This window comes from Mus caroli, unplaced genomic scaffold (assembly GCF_978045245.1).
Source record: "Mus caroli unplaced genomic scaffold, Mus_caroli_1 scaffold_15, whole genome shotgun sequence".
Lineage (NCBI taxonomy): Eukaryota > Metazoa > Chordata > Mammalia > Rodentia > Muridae > Mus > Mus caroli.
Genome location: NW_028227270.1, coordinates 87902000 through 87916441, shown reverse-complemented (window position 1 = coordinate 87916441; position 14442 = coordinate 87902000). Strand labels below are relative to the sequence as shown.

The 14442-nt window shown below is 40.2% G+C and overlaps 1 pseudogene; it reads right to left on the bottom strand.

Annotated features, from left to right (window-relative positions):
- Window positions 1-13191: 13191 nt before the first annotated feature.
- LOC110288369 (prohibitin 1 pseudogene) lies at window positions 13192-14107 on the bottom strand (annotated as a pseudogene).
- Between the last annotated feature and the right edge of the window lie 335 nt (window positions 14108-14442).

Genomic DNA, 14442 nt, shown 5'->3' with positions numbered 1-14442 from the left:
AGAGCACTGAAAACATATGTGAAGATTAAAGTGAGACACAAAAATTTTAGTAGCTTCTTATGTTGCATTCTCAGAGTAACATTGCACAAACCATTAGAACATTTTAAAAAATCTGACCTGAGGTCTTTTTAATTCTTGACCCTAGTGGAATTGTTTACATTCACTAACTTTTAGTGTATTTTTTCTTTTTTCCTTATTGATCTGTTTAATTTATTTATTCACTTTACATCCCATACACAACTCCTTTCCCTCTATCCCTTTCTCCTTGTCATCTCTGAGAAGGGTGAAGACCACCCTCAGTATTCACACACTCTGACACCTCAAATAACTGCAGTACTAGGTATATTCTCTCACACTGAGGCCAGCCAAGACAGTCCAGAGAGGGAAACAGAATCCATAGGCAGGCAACAGAGTCATGGTAAGCCCCTGTTCCAGTTTTTGTGGGATATGCCTATGTCCAGCCCTTATATATTCTTTGGTTTTTGGTTCTTTATCTGGGACACACTAATGGTCCAGGTTTGTTGACTCTGTTGGTCTTCCTGTGGAGTCCCTATCCCATCTGGGTTCCTCAATAATTCCCCAAACTCTTCCACAAAACTTCCCCAGCTCCATCGAATATTTGGCTGTGGGTCTCTGCATTTATTTCAGTCAGCTGCTAGGTGGAGCCTCTTAAAGGACAGTTATACTCGGCTCCTGTCTGAATGCAAAACAGAATATCATAAATAATAAAAATAAATTGCTTCTTGCCAAAGGAATAGGTCCCAAGTTCGGTCAGTCATTGGTTGGCCATTCCCTCAGTCTTTCCTCCATCTTTGTCTCTGCATATATTGTAGATGTAGGCAGAACAAATTTTGGGTCATAGGTTTTATGGGTGGGTTGATGTCCTTATACCTCCACTGGGAGTCCTACCAGGCTACAGGAGGTGGCCAATTCAGGCTGCATATCCCTCACTGCTAGGAGCCTTAGCTAGAGTCCTCCTGCATATACTCCCTGAAGCTTCCCTCATTCCAGGCCTCTGGCAGTCCTAGAGACTGGTACCTACTCTGATTTCCATTTACCATCTCCTTACATTTTACTCACTTCCACTCTCCATCTCATTTCCTACCCAGTTCCCTCCCTCCCTCCAGCTGTGATGACAATTTTATTTCCCATTCTGAGTGATATTCAAACACCCTTCCTTGGGCCCTCCTTGTTATTTAGCTTCTTTGGCTCTATGAACTGTAGCATGGTTATCCTTTACTTTATGGCTAATTTCTACTTAAAACTGAGTACATATCATGCATGTCCTTTTGGGTCTGGATTACCTCATCCAGGATGGTATTTTCTAGTTTCATCCATTTGCCCACAAATTTCTTGATGTCCTTGTTTTTAATAGCAGAGGAGTATTCCATTGTGTAAAAGAACCACATTTTCTTTATCCATGTTTTAAAACAGACATCTGGGTTGTTTTCAGTTTCTGAATAAAGAAAGCTTCTATGAACATAGTTGAGCAAGTATCCTTGTGAAATATGATGGACCACCTTTTGGTTATATGCCCAGGAAGGGTATAGCTGAGCCTTGAGATAGAACTATTCCCAATTTTCTGAGAAACTGCCAAATTGATTTCCAGAGTGGTTGTACAAGTTTTTCCTCCCACCAGCAATGGAGGAGTGCAATAGAGGTTTGCTCCACATCCTCTCCAGCATGTGGTGTTTTAGTTTTTAATCTTAGCCATTCTGATGATTATAAGGTAGAATCTCAGAGTAATTTTGATTTGTATTTCCCCAATAACTAAAGAGGCTGAACATTTCTTTAAGTGCTTCTTGACAATTAGAGATTCCTCTGTTGAGAATTCTGTTTAGCTCATACCCCATTTTAAAATTGGGTTATTTGATTTGTTGGTGTCTAACTTCTTGAGTTTTTTTTTTTTTCTTATAAGGACAACATTTAATTGGGGTTGGCTTACAGGTTCAGAGATTCAGTCCATTATCATCATGGTGGGAACATGACAGCATCCAGGCAGGTGTGGTGCAGGAGGAGCTGAGCGTTCTACATCTTCATCTAAAGGCTGCTAGTGGAAGACTCTTGAGTTTTTAAAATATATTTTGGACATTAGTTGTCTATCAGATGTAGAATTGGTGAAGACTGTTAACCAATCTGTAGGCTGCCATTTTGTCTTATTTGATTTACAGAAGCTTTGCAATTTCATGAGGTCTAATTTATGAATTGTTGATCTTACAGACTGAGCTATTGGTGTTCTGCTCAGGAAATTAGATCTTATACCAATGCTTCAAGGCTATTCCCCACATATTCTTCTATTAGATTTAGTGTGTCCAGTTTTATGTTGAGACCTTTGATTTACGTGTGTAGAGTGATACTTATGGATTTATTTTTATTCTTCTACTAGCAGCAATCAAAATAGATCGGCGTCATTTGTTGAAGATGTTTTCATTCTTCCATTGTATGGTTTTGACTTCTTTGTCAAAAATCCAGGGTCCATAGGCTTGTGGGTTTATTTTTGGGTCTTCAGTTTGATTCCCTTGATCAACCTGTCTATTTCTATATTGATTTCAAGCAGTTTTATTACTGTTTCTCTGCAGTACAGCTTGAGATCAGGGATGGTAATAATTTCAGAAGTTTTTTATTGTATAGAATTGTTTTAACCATCCTTAGTTTTTTTTTTACTTTTCCATATGGAGTTGAGAATTTTTCTCTCAAGGTCTGAAAAGTATCGTGCCAGAATTTTGAAGGAAATGGCATTGAATTTGTATTTTGCTTTTGGTAAGATGAGTTCTACTATATTAATCATACCAATCCATGAGCATGGGAAATCTTTCCATCTTCTGATATCTTCTTTAATTTTTTTCTTCAGAGACTTGAAGTTTTGTCATAGAGGTCTTTCACTTGCTTGGCTGGAGTTATAGCAAGATATTTTATATAATTGTGGCTATTGTGAAGATTTATATTTTCCTCATTTGTTGCTCAGCCCATTTATCATTTGATTAAAGGAAGGCTACTGATTTTTCTTTTCTTATTGAATATTTTATGTATTTACATTTCAAATGTTATCCCCTTTCCCACCTTCCCCTCTAGAACCTCCATCACATCCTACCTCCCCCTGCTTCTCTATTAGGGTGCTCCCCACAGCCCCACTCCCACCTCACTACCCAAGCATTCTCCTACACTGGGGAATCAAGCCTTCACAGGACCAAGGGCTCCCTGTCTTAATGATACCAGACAAGGCCATCTTCTGCTACATATGCAGTTGGAGACATGGGTGGCTCCATGTGTACTCTTTCATTGATGCTTTAGTCCCTGGGAACTCTGGGGAGGTCTGGCTGGTTGATACTGTTCTTCCTATGGGGTTGCAAAACCCTTTAGCTCCTTCAGTCCTTTCTCTAACTCCTCCACTGGGGTCCATGTGCTCAGTCCAATGGTTGGTAGTGATCATCCTCCTTTGTATTTGTCAGGCTCTGGCAGATCCTGTCAGGAAACAGCTATAACAGACTCCTGTCAGCAAGATTTTCTTGGCATTAGCAATATTGTCTGGATTTATTGACTGTATATGGGATGGATACCCAGGTGGAGCAGTCTCTGGATGGCCTTTACTTCAGTCTCTGCTCCACACTTTGTCCCCTTATTTTCTTTAGACAGGAATCATTTTGGGTTAAAAATTTGGATGAGTGGGTGGCCCCATCTCCCACCTGGGGGGAATTGCCTAACCTCTGTAAATGGTCTCTAGAGGCTCTTGCTCCACTTTATTGGGCATTTCAGCTAATCTCATCACTGTTGGGTCCTGGGAGCCTCTTGCTTTCCTGGCATCTGGGACTTGATGGTGGCTATGTCCAGTTCCCCATCCTCCACTGCTACACACCTCTGTTCAAATTCTTGATCCTCTGGATGTTACCCCTGTCTCCTTCTGTACTGGCTGGTTTTGTGTGTCAACTTGACACAGGCTGGAGTTATCACAGAGAAAGAAACCTCCCTTGAGGAAATGCCTCCATGAGATCCAACTGTAAGGCATTTTTCTCAATTAGTGATCAAGGGAGGCTGAACTTGTTTATCAGGCTTAGGGTTTCTCTGGGGGAATTTTTGGGATCACTTAAGTATACTATCATATCATCTGCAAATAGTGATGTTTTGACTTCTTTTTTTCCAAATGGTATCCCCTCAACCACCATTTGTTGTCTAATTGCTCTGGCTAAGAATTCGAGTACTATATTGAATAGGTGGGGAGAGAGTGGACAGCTTTGTCTAGTTACTGATTTAGTGAGATTGCTTCAAGTTTCTTTCCATTTAATTTGATGTTGGCTACTGGTATGCTGTATATTGGTTTTACTGTGTTTAGATATGGGCCTTGAATTCCTGATCTTTCCAAGACTTTTCCATGAAAGGGTTTTAAGTTTTGTCAAAAGAGTTTGCAGCATCCAGTGAAATAATCATGTTTTTTCCTTTAAATTTCTTTATGTAGTGATTTATGTTGATGAATTTCTGTATGTTGAACCATTCTTGCATTCCTGGGATGAAGCCTACTTGATCATGAGGAATGATCGTTTTGATGTGCTCTTGGAGTCTGTTTATGAGAATTTTATTGAGTATTTTGGAATTGATATTCATAAGAGAAATTGGTCTGAAGTTATCTTTGTTTGCTGGGTCTTTGTGTAGTTTAGATAACAGTGTAGTTATGGCTTCATGGAACAAATTGGGTAGTGTTCCTTCTGTTTCTATTTTGTGGAATAGTTTGAAGAATATTGGTTTTAGGTCTTCTTTGAAGGCCTGATAGAATTCTGCACTAAACTCATTTGGTCCTTGGTTTATGTTGGTTTGGAAACTTTTAATGACTGCTTCTATTTCTTAAGGGGTTATTGGACTGTTTATATGGTTTATCTGACCCAGATTTAACTTTAGTACTTGATATCTTTCTGGAAATTTGTACATTTCATCCAGATTTTCCAGTTTTGTGGAGTATAGGCTTTTGTAGTAGGATCTGATTTTTTTTTAATTTCCTTGGTTTCAGTTGTTATGTCTCCCTTTTCATTTCTGAATTTTTTAATTTGGATACTGTCTCTGTGCCCTCTAGTTAGTCTGGCTAAGGGTTTAATCTATCTTATTTTCTCAAAAAATCAGCTCCTGGTTTTGTTTATTCTTTGTATAGTTCTTTTTGTTTCTACTTGGTTGATTTCAGTCCTGAGTTTTATTATTTCCTGCCATCTACTCCTCTTGGGTATATTTGCTTCTTTTTTTTTCTAGAACTTTCAGATGTGCTATTAAGCTGCTACTGTATGATGTGTTTACTTTCTTTTTGGAGTCACTTAGAGCTATGAGTGTTGCTCTTAGCATTGCTTTCATTGTGTCCCATAAGCTTGGGTATTTTGTACCTTCATTTTCATTAAATTCAAAAAAGTCTTTAATTTCTTTGTTTATTTATACTTTACCAAGTTATCATTGAGTAGAGTTTTGTTCAATTTCCATGTGTATCACTTCCGGTCCACTCGAGCACCCGGGTGCCTTGCCAGTGGAGTCTCTGGACACCAGCAAGGACCCACACAGGATTCCCCAAGGGATCCTAAGACCTCTGGTGAGTGGAACACAGCATCTGCTCCAATCCAATCGTGTGGAACCTGAGACTGCATTAACTAGGGAAGCAGACAACCCAGCCTGAGCAAAGGCACAAGTCCCTTCCGGTCCACTCCAGCACTGGGGTGCCTTGCCAGCAGAGTCTCCGGACACCTGCAAGGACCCACAGAGGATTCCCCATGGAATCCTAAGACCTCTGGTGAGTGGAACACAGTGTCTGCTCCAATCCAATTGTGAGGAACCTGAGACTGCATTAACTAGGGAAGCAGACAACCCGGCCTGAGCTGAGGCACAAGTCCCTTCCGGTCCACTCCAGCACCTGGGTGCTTTGCCCTCAGAGTCTCCGGACAACCGCAAGGACCCACACAGGATTCCCCACGGGATCCTAAGACTTCTGGTGAGTGGAGCACAACTTCTGCCAGGAGGCAGGTTCGAACACCAGATATCTGGGCACCTTCCCTGGAAGAAGAGAGCTTGCTTGCAGAGAATACTCTGACCACTGAAACTAAGGAGAGAGCTAGCCTCCCAGGTCTGCTGATAGAGGCTAACAGAGTCACCTGAGGAATAAGCTCTAAACAGAGACAATTATAACAGCTAGCTTCAGAGATTACCAGATGGTGAAAGGCAAACGTAAGAATCCTACTAACAGAAATCAAGACCACTCACCATCTTCAGAACGCAGCACTCCCACCCCACCTAGTCCTGGGCACTCCAACACAACCGAAAAACTAGACCCAGATTTAAAAGCATATCTCCCGATGATGGTAGAGGACATCAAGAAGGACTTTAATAACTCACTTAAAGAAATACAGGAGAGCACTGCTAAAGAGTTACAAGTCTTTAAAGAAAAACAAGAAAACACATCCAAACAGGTGATAGAAATGAAGAAAACCATACTAGACCTAAAAAGGGAAGTAGACACAATAAAGAAAACCCAAAGTGAGGTAACACTGGAGATAGAAACCCTAGGAAAGAAATCTGGAACCATGGATGTGAGCATCAGCAACAGAATACAAGAGATGGAAGAGAGAATCTCAGGTGCAGAAGATTCCATAGAGAACATCTGCACAACAACCAAAGAAAATACAAAATGCAAAAGGATCCTAACTCAAAACAATCAGGAAATACAGGACACAATGAGAAGACCAAACCTATGGATAATAGGAGTTGATGAGAATGAAGATTTTCAACTTAAAGGGCCACCAAATATCTTCAACAAAATAATAGAAGAAAACTTCCCAAACCTAAAGAAAGAGATGCCCATGAACATACAAGAAGCCTACAGAACTCCAAATAGACTGGACCAGAAAAGAAATTCCTCCCGACACATAATAATCAGAACAACAAATGCACTAAATAAAGAAGAATATTAAAAGCAGTAAGGGAGAAAGGTCAAGTAACATACAAAGGCAGGCCTATCAGAATTATACCAGACTTTTCACCAAAGACTATGAAAGCCAGAAGAGCCTGGACAGATGTTATACAGACACTAAGAGAACACAGATGCCAGCCCAGGCTACTATACCCAGCCAAACTCTCAATTACCATAGATGGAGAAACCAAAGTATTCCACGACAAAACAAAATTCACACATTATCTTTCCACAAATCCAGCCCTTCAAAGAATAATAACAGAAAAAAAAATACAAGGATAGAAATCATGCCCAAGAAAAAGCAAGAAAGTAATCCCTCAACAAACCAAAAAGAAGACTGCCAGAAGAACAGAATGCCAACTCTAACAACAAAAATAAAAGGAAGCAACAATTACTTTTCCTTAATATCTCTTAATATCAATGGACTCAATTCCCCAATAAAAAGACATAGACTAACAGACTGGCTACACAAACAGGACCCAACATTCTGCTGCTTACAGGAAACCTGTCTCAGGGAAAAAGACAGACACTACCCGAGAGTATAAGGCTGGATAACAATTTTCCAAGCAAATGGTCTGAAGAAACAAGCTGGAGTAGCCATTCTGATATCGAATAAAATCGACTTCCAACCCAAACTTATCAAAAAAGACAAGGAGGGACACTTAGTACACATCAAAGGTAAAATCCTCCAAGAGGAACTCTCAATTCTGAATATCTATGCTACAAATGCAAGGGCAGCCACATTCATTAAAGACACTTTAGTAAAGCTCAAAGCACACATTGCACCTCACACAATAATAGTGGGAGACTTCAACACACCACTTTCATCAATGGACAGATCGTGGAAACAGAAACTAAACAGGGACACAGTGAAACTAACAGAAGTTATGAAACAAATGGACTTAACAGATATCTACAGAAAATTTTATCCTAAAACAAAAGGATATACCTTCTTCTCAGCACCTCACGGGACCTTCTCCAAAATTGACCATATAATTGGTCACAAAACAGGCCTCAATAGATACAAAAATATTGAAATTGTCCCATGCATCCTATCAGACCACCATGGACTAAGGCTGATCTTCAATAACAACATAAATAATGGAAAGGCAACATTCACGTGGAAACTGAATAACACTCTTCTCAATGATACCTTGGTCAAGGAAGGAATAAAGAAAGAAATTAAAGACTTTTTAGAGTTTAATGAACATGAAGCCACAACATACCCAAACCTATGGAACACAATGAAAGCATTTCTAAGAGGGAAACTCATAGCTCTGAGTGCCTCCAAAAAGAAACTGGAGAGAGCACACACTAGCAGCTTGACAACACATCTAAAAGCACTAGAAAAAAAGGAAGAAAAGTTACCCAAGAGGAGTAGATGGTAGGAAATAATCAAACTCAGGGGTGAAATCAACCAAGTGGAAACAAGAAGAACTGTTCAAAGAATTAAACAAACGAGGAGTTGGTTCTTTGAGAAAACCAACAAGATAGAAAAACCCTTAACCACACTCACTAGAGGGCACAGGGACAACATCCTAATTAACAAAATCAGAAATGAAAAGCGAGACATAACAACAGATCCTGCAGAAATCCAAAACACCATCAGATCTTTCTACAAAAGGCTATACTCAACAAAACTGGAAATCCTGGATGAAATGGACAAATTTCTAGACAGATACCAGGTGTCAAAGTTAAATCAGGATCAACTTAACCATCTAAACAGTCCTATATCCCCTAAAGAAATAGAAGCAGTCATTAATAGTCTCCAGTCAAAAAAAGCCCAGGACCAGATGGGTTTAGTGCAGAGTTCTACCAGACCTTCAAAGAAGATCTAATTCCAGTTCTGCACAAAGTATTCCACAAAATAGAAGTAGAAGGAACTCTACCCAACTCATTCTATGAAGCCACAATTACTCTGATACCTAAACCACAGAAAGATCCAACAAAGATAGAGAACTTCAGACCAATTTCCCTTATGAATATTGATGCAAAAATACTCAATAAAAGACTCAATTAAAGCAATCATCCATCCTGACCAAGTAGGTTTTATTCCAGGGATGTAGGGATAGTTTAATATACGGAAATCCATCAACGTAATCCATTATATAAACAAACTCAAAGACAAAAAGAACATGTTTATCTCGTAGATGCGGCAAAAGTATTCGACAAAATCCAACACCCATTCATGATAAAAGTCTTGGAAAGATCAGGAATTCAAGGCCCATATCTAATCATGATAAAAAACAATATACAGCAAACCAGTAGCCAACATCAAAGTAAATGGTCAGAAGTTTGAAGCAATCCCACTAAATTCAGGGACTAGACAAGGCTGTCAACTCTCCCCATATCTATTCAACATAGTACTTGAAGTCCTAGCCAGAGCAATTCGAGAGTAAAAGGAGATCAAGGGGATACAAATTGGAAAAGATGAAGTCAAAATATCACTTTTTGCAGATGATATGATAGTATATATAAGTGACCCTAAAAATTCCACCAGAGAACTCCTAAACCTGATAAAAAGCTTTGGTGAAATAGCTGAATATAAAATTAACTCAAACAAGTCAATGGCCTTTCTCTACACAAAGAATAAACAGGCTGAGAAAGAAATTAGGGAAACAACACCCTTCTCAATAGTCACAAACAAAATAAAATACCTTGGTGTGACTCTAACTAAGGAAGTGAAAGGTCTGTATAATAAAAACTTCAGGTCTCTGAAGAAAGAAATTAAAGAAGATCTCAGAAGATGGAAAGATCTCCCATGCTCATGGATTGGCAGGATCAACATTGTAAAAATGGCTATCTTGCCAAAAGCAATCTACAGATTCAATGCAATCCCCATCAAAATTCCAACTCAATTCTTCCACGAATTAGAAAGAGCAATCTGCAAATTCATCTGGTATAACAAAAAACCTAGGATAGCAAAATCTCTTCTCAAGGATAAAAGAACCTCTGGTGGAATCACCATACCTGACCTAAAGCTTTACTACAGAGCAATTGTGATAAAAACTGCATGGTACTGGTATAGTTACAGACAAGTAGACCAATGGAATAGAATTGAAGACCCAGAAATGAAGCCACACACCTATGGTCACTTGTTCTTCAACAAGGGAACTAAAACCATCCAGTGGAAGAAAGACAGCATTTTCAACAAATGGTGCTGGCACAACTGGTTGTTATCATGTAGAAGAATGCGAATTGATCCATCCTTATCTCCTTGTACTAAGGTCAAATCTAAGTGGATCAAGGAACTTCACATAAAACCAGAGACACTGGAACTTATAGAGGAGAAAGTGGGGAAAAGCCTTGAAGATATGGGCACAGGGGAAAAATTCTTGAATAGAACGGAAATGGCTTGTGCTCTAAGATCGAGAATTGAAAAGTGGGACCTCATGAAACTGCAAAGCTTCTGCAAGGCAAAAGACACCATCAATAAGACAAAAAAAACACCAACAGATTGGGAAAGGATCTTTACCTATCCTAAATCAGATAGGGGACTAATATCCAATATATATAAAGAACTCAAGAAGGTGGACTCCAGAAAATCAAATAACCCCATTTAAAAATGGGGCTCAAAACTGAACAAAGATTTCTCACCTGAGGAATACCGAATGGCAGAGAAGCACCTGAAAAAATGTTCAACATCCTTAATCATCAAGGAAAGGCAAATCAAAACAACCCTGAGATTCCACCTCACACCAGTCAGAATGGCTAAGATCAAAAATTCAGGTGACAGCAGATGCTGGCGAGGATGTGGAGAAAGAACACTCCTCCATTGTTGGTGGGATTGCAAGCTTGTACAACCACTTTGGAAATCAGTCTGGCGGTTCCTTAGAAAATTGGACATAGTACTACTGAAGGATCCAGCAATACCTCTCCTGGGCATATATCCAAAAGATATCCCAACCGGTAAGAAGGACACATGCTCCACTATGTTCATAGCAGCCTTATTTATAATAGCCAGAATCTGGAAAGAACCCAGATGCCCCTCAACAGAGGAATGGATACAGAAAATGTGGTACATTTACACAATGGAGTACTACTCAGCTATTAAAAAGAATGAATTTATGAAATTCCTAGGCAAATGGATGGACCTGGAGGGCATCATCCTGAGTGAGGTAACACAATCACAAAGGAGCTCACACAATATGTATTCACTGATAAGTGGATATTAGCCCAAAACTTAGGATACCCAAGATATAAGATACAATTTGCTAAACACATGAAACTCAAGAAGAATGAAGACTGAAGTGTGGACACTCTGCCCTTCCTTTGAATTGGGAACAAAACACCCATGTAAGGAGTTACAGAGACAAAGTTTGGAGCTGTGACAAAAGGTTGGACCATCCAGAGTCTGCCATATCCAGGGATCCACCCCATAATCAGCTTCCAAATGCTGACACCATTGCATACACTAGCAAGATTTTGCTGAAAGGACCCAAAGATAGCTGTCTCTTGTGAGACTATGCCGGGGCCTAGCAAACACAGAAGTGGATGCTCACAGTCTGCTAGTGGATGGATCACAGGGCTCCCAATGGAGGAGCTAGAGAAAGTACCCAGGGAGCTTAAGGGATCTGCAACCCTATAGGTGGAACAACATTATGAACTAACCAGTACCCCAGAGCTCTTGACTCTAGCTGCATATGTATCAAACGATGGCCTAGTTGGCCATCTCTGGAAAGAAAGGCCCATTGGACACGCTAACTTTATATGCCCCAGTACAGGGGAACACCAGGGCCCAAAAAAATGGGAATGGGTGGGTAGGGAAGTGTGTGAGGGGAGGGTTTGGGGAACTTTTGGGATAGCATTGGAAATGTAATTGAGGAAAATATGTAGTATATATAAATACTTCATATATATATATATATATATATATATATATATATATATATAAAGAAGAAGTCAAACTAGAAATTCAAGAATGGTCAATTGGAGTATGGCCTAGTCAGCCATCAATGGGAGGAGAGGCCCTTTGTCTTGGGAAGATCATATTCCCCAATACAGGGGAATGACAGGGCTAGGAACCAGGAGTGGGTGGGTTGGGGAGCAGGGCAGGGGGAGGGTATAGGGGACTTTGGGGATAGCATTTGAAATGTAAATGAAGAAAATACCTAATAAAAAATAAAATAAAAAGAAATGTGAAAAGAAAAAAAAATGTTACCTATTCAGTAACATTCAAATTCACTTCTAGTAGAGACAGTGAAACTAATTAGGCATTAAAATTTAGTTGAATAGAGCTAGAAAAGCTCAGGACTAGTCTACATAGTAATTACTTAGGACAATAGCTAAGTTACAGCTAAACACAGGAGTACACAATGGCCTAGGGAATAGGTGGGTTGTAGTATTATTCATCAAAGGGTTAGTAGAATGGAATTCCCCTCGTGCAGGTTTTTCACTAGGCCCAGAGGAATAGCATAATCATGTGTTTACTAAAGGACCCCTGGTGGTGAATTTAACAATAGATAGCATTTTATCAGAGCATTCACCTGGCTCCTGTGTTTAGCTGATCTTAATTAAGGGTTGTTCCTATTCTCAGTTGTAAACATGGCCTGGCTCCCACTATCTTTTTATGTATGCATTCTCTTTGTTTTATGTAAGAACCAGTGTACCTTGGCAAATGTATTTGCCTAGCCTTCTTGTTATTTGTCTGCAATATAAGACTAGTGCTCCATTTGACAAATTATATTCAGATACCACAAAAAAAAATTTCCATGTGTATGTGGACTTTCCGTTGTTTTTGTTGTTATTGGGGACTGTCCTTTTCTGTGGTGATTTAATAGGATACATGGGATCATTTCAGTCTTCTTGTATCTGTTGAGGTCTGTTTTGTGACAGATTATATGGTCAATTTTGGAGAAGGTACCATGAGGTGCTGAGAAGAAGGTATATTCTTTAGTTTTAGGGTGAAATTTTCTATAGATACCTGTTAAATCCATTTTTCTTCATAAATCTGTTAGTTTCACTGTGTCTCTGTTTAGTTTTTGTTTCCATGATCTGTCCATTGATGGAAGTTAGGTGTTGATGTCTCCCACTATTATTGTGTGAGGTGCAATGTGTGCTTTGAGTTTTAGTAAAGTTTCTTTTATGAATGTGAATGTCCTTGCATTTGGAGCATATAATCAGAATTGAGAGTTCATCATGGTAGATTTTTCCTTTGACCAGTATGACACGTCCTTCCTTATCTTTTTTTTTCTGAAGTGATTTTACCTTTATTTCCTCCACTTTAAGCCAATCATTAAATTTCACAGGGATTTGTGGGGTGGGGCAGAAGGAAGGCGTCATTCAGCATGATGGAGGCCATGGCCGGGCTGGTCTCACTGGGGAAGCTGGAGGAGCATGGACTGCCCCGCTGGCAGGTAGGTGATGTTTCAAGAGTGGGAGAGCTGGTAAGCAATGTCCTCAGCAGCCTCCAGGTTACGCAGCTTAATCAGGCCGTCGCCTGCTGTGGCCAGCGAGTTGGCGATCAGCAGTTCAGCGGCCTTGGAGTCACCCTCAGCAGAGATGATGGCTGCCTTCTTCTGCTGCTCAGCCTTTTCCACCACAAATCTGGCTCTCTCCGCTTCCTGCTGAGTCACCTGTTTGGCTTCTTTGCGTCTGTGAACTCCTTCCCAAAGGTCAGATGTGTCAGGGACACGTCATCCAGGATGAGCCCAAATGTTGCCGCTTGCTCTGTGAGGTCATTGCTCATCTGCCTGGAGGCCAGCTCTCGTTGGGTAATCAATTCTCCAGCATCAACTTGAGCCACCACCGACTTGAGGATCTCTGTGGTGATAGAAGACAGGACCTGCTCATCATAGTCCTTGACAATGCTGGTGTAGATATGAGGAAGCTGGCTGGCCACCGGCCGGAAGAGGATGCTCAGTGTGATATTGATGTTCTGCAAGTTTTTGCTACCAGGTTCCGTGGTTGAGAGCAGCAGTCAAAGATAATCAGTTTCTGTACCCAAGGGATGAGGAAATGAGTCCCTTCCCCTACCACAATGTCCTGTACGCTACAGAATCGGTCAAAGATGACAGCTCTGTGTCCAGCATCCACATTATACAAAGAAGCAGAGTTCACCACGCCTCCTACAACTGCCAACGCCAGGCCGAACTTTCCAATGGACTCAAACACTTTGGCAATCATGACTCCTTGTGAGGCTTCTACTCACACCTGCTTTCACTCTGACCTCCACATGAATTCCCCCCTTCTCTTTTTTTGATAAATTTTGCTTGAGAGTCAATTTTATTCGATATGGCTACTCCAGTTTTTTTTCTTGGGACCAGTTGCTTGGAAGATTTTTATTCCAGCTTTTGACTCTGAGGCAGTGTCTTTCTTTGTCACTGAAGTGTGTTTCTTGTATGCAGGAAAATTCTGGGTCCTGTTTACATAGCCAGTCTGTTAGTCTATGTCTTTTTATTGGGGAATTGAGTCCATTGATATTAAGAGAGAGTAAGGAAAGGTATTTGTTACTTCCTGTTATTTTTGTTGTTAGAGTGAAATTGTGTTTGTTTGGCTATCTTCTTTTGGTTCTG